Source organism: Nicrophorus vespilloides, unplaced genomic scaffold (genome assembly GCF_001412225.1).
Source record: "Nicrophorus vespilloides isolate i.1.1-1 unplaced genomic scaffold, Nicve_v1.0, whole genome shotgun sequence".
NCBI lineage: Eukaryota > Metazoa > Arthropoda > Insecta > Coleoptera > Silphidae > Nicrophorus > Nicrophorus vespilloides.
Window position 1 is genome coordinate 475,727 of NW_017100093.1, and position 9,873 is coordinate 485,599.

The following is a 9,873-nucleotide window of genomic DNA, read 5'->3' on the forward strand; positions in this document are numbered from 1 at the left end:
TGGAAACATAAAAGACGCAAATAGGAATTTCCAAATTACAATTTTGCTGAAACTTGAAAATGTATATGCTAAGTATGCCATAATTTTATCGTTTCGGAAATTTGTTTATGAACATACATGGTGTGATTTGAGTGAGGAAATTTATAAATCCCGTCTAATTTCGGAAATGTTGTTTTCCAGACATTACTCATTTTCTGCTCAGATTTATTGGTATAATTTTTGAGAAGTATAAGTCGTTCCAAACGATGAGTTTCAATTTGGTCTGTTGTTTCGAGGTTATGCGCACGTCAATAACTCGAGGATGAACAAGAACAGAATGGACTCGAGCTCGGATTGAAAACAAGATTTGTTTTAAGAGGGATCTCCTGCATGAGGCCGAGCGAGTGCAGGAAATAAGTTTAAGCAATTAAGCAGTCATTTCCATTTGTTAAACGTTCATCGGAGCATTCCTTTCCGGTTTCTCCGACTAGTGTTTAGTTCCCACGCAATAGAAATCTGTAAAAAATGAGGGCCAGGAAGAAGAAATGGGAGCAGAGGAAAAACGAAGACCGAGAGATGAGCTCCTTGTTATTTCTTTCTTTTTTTCAGCTAGAATTTTATTGCTCCTGTCTATGTTGGAGGAGACGAAGCCAAGCGAACGTTTACCCAGATGGGAAAATAAACATTCGATATAGGAATAACATGGAAACAATTTCACGGAGAAATTCATACTCCTATATGTGTATTTGAAAAATGCTCTTTGATGCGGGAAAGCAGGAAAAATCAGCGAAGGGAATTATATTTATAAAAGCAGAGACCACATAGGTGGAATTGAGAAGGAGGGATGATTCCTCGAAACGCGCGCCGCGCCCTTCATTCATAAAAAGTATATATCATTAATTCAGAGGAGAAAGCTGAGGAAAATATAAGAATTAATTGTGTGTCGGAGGGGAAGCTTGGAAATCGTAGAGTACCATTTTAGTAATGAAATAAATGATCTTTTCGCATCTGGTCTCCCTTGGAAGAAGAAGGTATCGTACAAAGACCAACTGCCACAGAAACATTTATCTTAATCTTGGAACGAGGCCCGCATCTTCGTTTCAAAACTTCATTTCCTCGTAAATGCTACTTGTTATTTTCCTATTATTTCCATCGTAAACTTGTTTAATAGCAGATACCAAGTGATCATTTATCAGGTCGGCCGGCTCCCAGCGCGCCGCAAACCTTGGTATAATTAATGAAAAACTGACCACTGTGTTCCCTTTTTTCTCTTTTTCCGTTGGTTCTTAAGCCTTCCGGATATACCTGCACTAGTTTCTCTTCTAAACGGAACGAAGTACATTTCAGACGCGCCGCAATAAATATTTACCGAATAAGATTTCAATTTATTCCCGCACATTCCCGCTCGATAAATATTTATACCAATCCAATAAAGCTTTTATTTACCACACTTAGAGCCTTCGGCTATTTACTAATTTGTATTTCGTTTACACATACATAATCTCTATATGCATTACGTGTGTGAAAGAGAGAGAAAGGAGAGAAAAAAAAACGGAAACAATTAATCATTCGAAAAATATGTCATGCAAAGAAAGTGCGATCAAGGCTACCAGTTATTATATAAACCAGCATTTTTATAAACTAATATTGCAAATTAAACTGACACCTATTGTTACAATCTGTTTATTTATTAAAAGTTCAAAAATATGTACGTTTTCAGTCAGTATGCTGTAATAATTCAAAATGAACTTTCGAACATACATCTGTTTTCTTCTTGTACCTTTCCATTAATTGTTATACTGTCTGCTAATTATCCATTCAACTGAAGTACATTCACCATAAGTAAAAAAAAAAGTTATGCGTTAATGGCACCTTTTTTTAAGATAGTTTAAATCGCTTAAGTGCTTCTCATAATTAAACATGCAAATGTCAAATTGCAAATATTTTTTTTATAAAGATCAAGTTGTTTATATAATTTCTCTACGACTCAATAAAACGTTGACCCATCATAAAATTTATAATTGACACGTCAATCATAATTCATTTCCAACATTAAAGATTAAATAATATTCTTGGTAGTAGAGTCTGAGATTGAAGGAATAATCAATATTTATATTAATAAACATCTATTTATTTCTGTACACGATTATGGATTTCTTTTAGTACGTTTTTTTGTTGCTGATTATACTTTCTCTTTTTCGCTCTTCCGGTATAAAAATAGATGACTCAAGGAATCAGCATACTAAATGATTGAAGACATCATTAATCTTTTTCTTAGTTTGAGCACGAAATATGAAATAACGCATTTATAGGAATTTTACACAATATGTATAACTAATTGGAATTTACAGTACTGAGTGATTACTGGTCATCGCTGTAAATTGTGAAAAATTATACATATACCGAAAAATATTACAATCACTTTGTGAAAATGTATTTTAAGCTGGTTTTGATCATTTATCAGACTTTGGCAGTGAATGGAGCCAAAGCTAATCCTGGGGACAATGCTGGATAATTGGAATTCGGAAGGCAAAGTGAGAATGCAAAATGACGAACGGGCGGCGGCGGTGGCGACTGTACATCTCCCTCTCTCTCTCTCAATGCATTTTGTGCCAAAATCAGATACACGCACTCATCGAGAGAAAGAGAGATAGACCGAACCCGAGGAATCAGAACGATCATCAATCAAAAGCTAGATTTCGAAGCGACGAACGTTTTGTACGATAGAAATCGTAATAAACAGGTTTTTTTTCCTTTGTAATATTCCAGCCCTGTAACATTTCATACAACAATTCTGGATGATGGATGTACATGCATTGAATTAAAAAGTTAATTCAATGATATATGTTTTTCACTGCAATTTTCAGTTACGGCTATTGATGCAAGAGTAGGATATATTTCCTGAAAGTCTGTTGGTGTAATGATCGGCTAGGCTACGATACAGACCAAGTGAACTCTAATTTTCTTAATTTGTAGCCGATGTACGTCTCTATTTGCATTCGTTACGATGATTACAGCAAGTTAATTTATGTTTAGACTCCGCGCATCTTGAATTAAAGCTTTGTCTTGGGTACACAGAATCTGCATTGAAAGTGCAATGACATTGACTTCCATGTATGAACGTTGTTAAGTGATAAATGAGCTTTTGATGCCGACTATTTTTATTAACTGAGTCACAGCTCGATTCCATACAAAACGGAACGTATTGAGAATGTGACGACCTTGACTTCATTCGAACGAAATTTACGTTTGGTAAGTGGCTTATTTGAAAGATGAGTGGTGTTGATTCAAACAGCAAGATTATTTAAATACACGTATTATTATTGAAATCGAATTTTATTCGTAATTATGTTGAAAGACTCAAAATTATTAAAAAATATAAATTGTAATTTAGCAAATTAATATAATGAATATTTCGATTAAAAAATAACTTATGTGTAAGATTTCGTTCCAAAATGATAAAAGATAAATGTTAAATTTAATATATAATTCTTAATAGAAAGAAAATTGAACTTTTATTAAATGAAATTACTAGATTGTAAGTTTTAATATTTTCATGCGTTATCGAATATAATTGTTTGAAATAGAACTGTTAGTGGAGTAGATTGTACTTAGTAATTGTGGGAAAATGGTGGTTACATTTTCTTAATTCATTGGACAAAGTGGACGTAGGACTCACCGTGCGAAATAGATTATACGTAATCAGGATAAAACGTGATGATTACCTGCAACAAAAGAGAATATTTAGATATGCAGCGAGTTTTAATGATGCGAAGAATTTATTGCAATTATACTGCGGCTTCAAAAGTTTTGGATCGGCTCCAAAGTAATTTTCCGTGCGGCTCTGTATAATTTATCGGGGTAGACGAGATATGATTAAACAAAGCACGGAGCTCCGATTGAAATTTGCAATAAAAACTGGTTTCATCTCGCGGAAGAGTTCTTTGTGCTAAATATCGCCGAGTCCGTTACTAATGAAAGCCGAATACACTCTTACTTTCGTAATATCGAGAACGAAAGCCAGCTGAATACTGTCTCTCTCACTCTCATGAGACCGCTCGTATAACTTATATTACTTATACAATAATAAGTATGAAACTTATTACGACATTTTGCGCTAAAACTAAACCTTCGGTTAAGAATTGTGTTTTCTTTTTTGTTGTTGTTGTTGTTATTATATCCACCTACCTCTTCGTCGAGCTAAATTTGCAACTCGATGAGTGTGCCCTAGTCAGTATTCGGAAAGATCAAGGTTGTCCCAGACATTTATTCCGAATTACGTGAGTTCATTAAGTTAATTAAATAACATTTAAATTGAGGACTCCATTCCACGTTCGCTTCCATCTGTCTCGGCCATGTGCTTCACCTACTGACGGTTCCACTTTTTAGTCACACCTTCGACTTCATTATAATTGTCTTTTTTCACCTGGTGATTAATTATTTATATCTTTTTGTGTCGGGGGTTGAGTAATATATTCTTTTACAAATATTTTATGCTTCAACAAAATATATTTATATCATTCAATTGTTTTCATCACAAATACTTATGAAACGTAAACGTTTATTAGTAGTATTAATAAAAACTCAACATAAACTCTTCAGCTAATAAAACATATCTTAGTTTGTAATTAAATTTAATATCTAGGAGACAGCCTTTTTTCTTTAATATTAATAAATTGAATACATTTTCTATATATATATATATATTACTTTTTGAACATCGCACTTTCTATACTGGCTAGAGTCGGCATCAGTTGGCTTTAAACTAAAAAACAAGTAGGTAAATAAAACTATATTTTGGTGCTTTTCAAATACTAAATTATATTTCCCTATTACGAACATCAATCCACTAAAATCTAAATATAATTGCAACTACGACAGATGAATAATCATATTGAAAATACTTTGTATGCTAGATATGTTTCCTTAAATACACGGATTTGTTTCTGTTGGCAGCTGTTGATTTGTTTACGGTATACACTGTCTCCATTACATTACCGAATACTGCATGCAAACATCGATAATTGATGCAGGTATAATTTCATAATGTAATGAACATATCGCATGACTAAGAAAGCTACCATAGCATACATTTTGTACATTGGAATCGACGTGTCATATTATTATTTATTTGATGTATTTTATTACGATTATGCTATTTTCAGCATCCACCTGCAGCAAAGTGGTAAAGGTAGATGCAATATCGCGAAGATTCTGTGTAGTTGAATTTATGTTTGGCCCTGGCAGTATTCACACCTGCTTCGGTTGTTGCGATCCAAGCTGTGTATATATGCAGTTTTATTATTAAATTATAAAGGAGTCATATAAAATATAAGTAGTAGGAAATTTATTTGCAGCCTAGAATGTCACTTAAAGTTAATATGAACCGGTAATATTTAAACATCTTTTTACAAAATACTATAAATAATATTATTTGTCTCATAGTAATAATAATGTGCTTCATAATAATACAACAATTTACATGATATATCTGACATGATATATTTGAAATATATTGTGTAAATTCTTCTGTTGTATATAAATAAATGCAATTACATTTAAAGAAAGTGAAAACCTCATATTTCATATGAAAGATAACGTAGTTTAATGATTTCTTAATATAGATTACTTTAAGCATATTGATCATTCTCAAAATGGTGAATGCGTTGTCGTTATTGAATGTATGAGTGTATGTGGGCTGCAAAGACTTTACAAGTTACCGGGAAGTTAGCAAGTAAACGGTTTATTACAGCAGCAGCCGTGGATGCTGCAACTCGCATAATTCTAACTCGCTCATTTCGTTACAGTGATGAGACCGAATTATCACTAACGAGTTTATGGTGCTAGGAGGAGCCGCAGCGCATAACCAGATTTTCTTTAAATAACTCACTTTGGAGCAAACCCGACGATTTCCAACGCGGAACTGGCTTTCAAATTATTTTATAAAAAGAGAGGTTATCGTAACAAGTAATGATTTCGATTCTGGGATGCTTACTTTGTGAAAATGCTTGTGATATACTTGGAAGTTAGCGGAGATAAGTTATAAATGGAACATATTTTGTGATGGAAGGAATGAGAATGAGCGTGTATGTGTGTTTACCTTATTGAGGCAATTTGTAAAATAGAATTTTGTCGAGTTTTTTTTTTTGCGGAAGTCGAGTTTATTAGTGGATGTGAAACGAAAACTGGAGTGCATGTGCAATCGGCTTTATTTCCACTGCGTCGGTAATTGTAACAATATGCAGTACATTGACCGATTGTTCTCCTTTTCGAAAACAAACTGCTTGCGCTCGTTACTTTGTACCATACAACACTCATGTTTAGACGCAAACAACGGCTCCGTTCTTGGGTTTCGAATAATCTTCCATATAGCATACTCAACAACAAACACACACACATATATAACGCACACGCCCATGTTACAAGTATAAATTGTGAAAGCGCTTTTTAGAGCTCCATAAGAAGCCAGATTATTATGTAATTTACTCCTTTTATTTCATGATTAAGAGTTAGTTCTCCTGACTGCATTTTTTATTATATATATACTTTGTTAGTTTGGGTATCTTTCTTTCCTCTCACTGACGTGCCTTATTACTTTCCCTGCTTCTTCTTGCGTTGGCCTCTCTACATCACGAACTACTCAAGGGAGAGAACCTAGTGTTGGCGCCATCTTTTGTATCGTAATTAACGTCGAACTAGTAAATATTTTAACAACCGCACTTGGGAGAGGAGATCTATCTATTTTCTGAGATTATTTGTTTATTGGTAACGTATACAGTGCGCGCGGATATGTTTGTTATTTCACGGAGAATGGTAGCTGCAGCTGGTAAAATAAACGAAACAAAAAAACGAAGAAATAGTGAGTTGGATTGGGAAGAGAAGGCTGCTTTTGACTGTATGTCACTGTGTTTTACAGCTGCGTCCATTAAAATAATAATGATATAGCCCGTCGAGGGATGAACGAAAAAAAGTTGGCTAAAAAGTTGTCGGAGGTGGTACGTGGAGTATTTCGCAGTAAATTGCTGCTGTCGAGAGAGGAGAGGCCATGATCCCATTCGTTCCATTCCGAACGCCAGCCGCACTTTGAAATTATAACGTGGCAGAAGCGCATTAAATTTATATGCGTCTACACAGTGTATTAACGGGTTGAACAAACTCTATGTTTAAGTGATTGAGAACTCCGGGTAATTGATCCTAGAATTGCAATTGCCTTCGGGAAACTTTGCTGCGCGATGCGCTGAAATCGACCAAGCCCGAAGTGTTCCAACCAACCGCCAATCAACCCCGTAAACTCTTTCAAGCTAAATATATCTGGGTTACTGATAATCCGCCTCCTCCTCAGCATCTATCTACTTTCCAGGGAAACAACAAGTATCACATAGCAAAAGGTCAACCAACTTTTAATAACAAACATGATTATGGATGGAGACCTCAGACAATGCACCGAAATAAATTACCTCTTCTTTATCTCTGAGAGAACTTTAAGTGTCACTAGTCCACTTTGTTACAAACTCAAAGTTTACGATTTAAACGCACGTGGAACTCCAACAAAATGTTTATAATTTTTCATTTCTGTAAACATCAAATGTAGGCGAATAAGCGACTTTAAAATAACAGAACCTCTTAACGTGGTTCGTTTTCAATTTCGAAGCTAAATTTGAGAGCGCGAAAGGGGACATCAACATATGATCTTGGATACAACTCGTCCATTTATAAACACCTCGCACACTCTTAACAACATTTCAAAATTTGTTTGATTGAAAACTTCACAGTTCTAATAACGTTCGTGATTTACGACTCTCCCATTTTACAATTTAATTTCAGAAGATTTTACTTCCTACAAACCCAGTTATTATGTAACATTTTTCACTACTCCAATTTTGATTTTATAATATTATATACAACACTTACAGCGAAAAGAAACATCGATTAACAAATAACAACGAATAACAAATAGTTAAAAAAAATTAATTATGTTTCTGAACTATAAACATACGTGCTAACATATGCAACTTACTTGGTGTTTCTTTAATTACTAATAAAGTTTGCATACGCATATAAACAATTGTGACCTTTTAGTGCACTTGAGATTAAGTAAATAAAAAAAATCAGACGTACAAAACATAATTAGATAAATAAAGAATATTTCTTTACTTAATTTTTTTTATAGACGTTTTTGATAAGGTTATTGTTGCATTCATATTACAATTCCATTATACTTTAAACTTAATGGTTAAATTAATGATTCGTTTTTTTTTAACTATAAGAAAGTCAAAGAGCTTAAATGCTATTTGTTAATATTTCTAGTAAATGTTTTCAGTCAAAATTTGATGAAAATATGTAGCATTCTGTTTTAATTTTAAATGTGGATGCAATGATGATTCATAACTGATATTTGTATATAATTATGAAAGCATTGACGTATGATTCTAGATTGAATATTTCGTAGCTATTCGTATTTACAAAGTGAGTGATAAAAACGAGGATATCGAATAAAAATTGCACCTTGAACAGTGAAAAATGAGTATCAATTGCACTTATCTCCAAGTGCAAGTGATTGGATATTAAACGTCACTCATTATATTTTATTGATAATGCAATTGTTTTGTACGAAGTAGTGATGCCAAGCAAATAGTATGATTAAAGTAGACAAACCTAACAAAAATAAACCAATAAACTATATAATAATTTGATTTCCAATCTCTTTCAAATGCGGTCTCATCTAGTATTTTCCAACACTATATTTGAGTAAATGCCATAAAGCATATTCTTCGAGAGTTGCAGCAGCACTGATTTTTCTTTTTTCTAAACCACTCCCAGTCGACATTTAACAGATCTATCACTTACTCGTCTTAAAGAATTTATTACTACTCCATTTTTTACTAAAAAAAGTAACGTTTTAGATTTTCTTTATTTTTTATTAAATGTTTAATTTTTTTTAACAAATATTACAAAATTTAAAATAAAAAGTTAAAAAGTTTTCAGAGCATAAACAACTATTATAAATTATGATGGCAAAATGTTTGGAGTATATATTCTATAGTCAATTTAAAATAATTTTGCTTTCATACGTTTCAGAGATATATCATATATGATTAATTAGTAAAAGTAAAACAAGTGATTATTTTTTAATATAAGTATGTAGCAAAGTTCGTGATAAATCGCAGCTTTGATGTAGAAAGCTGGAATTGAATTATTAATTAGATATGTATATAGTAGTTAAATCTGTAATTGTGTAGATTACCGTTTGGGAACGACGCATATTGGAGAGATCCGCTCTTGGTGATAGAAGCAGATCGTAATTGGGATGTGAGGTATGCGCGAAGTGGACGATAATCGTCGCTATTTTATATCTATATTACTTTTACTTTGGTAAGAGATGTGCAAAAATGCGCGAGATGAATTCAATTAGTGTCAGGTCTATCACCTATCACTCAGTGCGGCGGCGACCTAATATGGCAGAGCTGTGAAAGTTACATTCTAGATAGAAGAAGACGGCGGGGTTGGTTGCAGTTACTTAAAACCTTGGCATAATCACAATTTATTAATTTCATGTAGTGAATACGTTTGGAAATATAGCAGCGAGATAATTAGCGTAATATATTTGTATGGTCGGAATGGCGGAAAACGGGAGGAAGTTGGAGGTGGTAGTAGGTTGGAATGGTTTTTTGTATGTAGGTATATGAGATGTGAACATGAAAATTTCCCGGCTCGTTGTTTATGGCTGGCTGTAAAAACGGTATAATTTCGTTATTAGGTTTGCCTTCCCTTCGGTACATCGTCGAGCCTTTTTATTCATGGACCTTGCTTCTCGATGCGTAGGGAAATTGTTTTGTCGATAATGTGCGTGCCTCGCACACACTTTATATATCTATATATATATATATATATATA

The 9,873-nt window shown here is 33.5% G+C and overlaps 1 protein-coding gene across 3 annotated transcripts in view; it reads right to left on the reverse strand.

The window, feature by feature from the left end:
* Window positions 1-9,873, reverse strand: part of LOC108567654 (brain tumor protein) — a 204,142-nt gene that overhangs the window by 13,067 nt on the left and 181,202 nt on the right. The window contains exon 1 of one of the 3 annotated variants that reach the window (XM_017928254.1): window positions 3,659-3,685. The exons of the other annotated variants lie outside the window; for them this stretch is intronic. The gene's annotated coding sequence lies outside the window, so the exon portion shown is untranslated. Of the gene's footprint in view, window positions 1-3,658; window positions 3,686-9,873 lie in introns of those variants that run through there. 3 annotated transcript variants of the gene reach the window in all.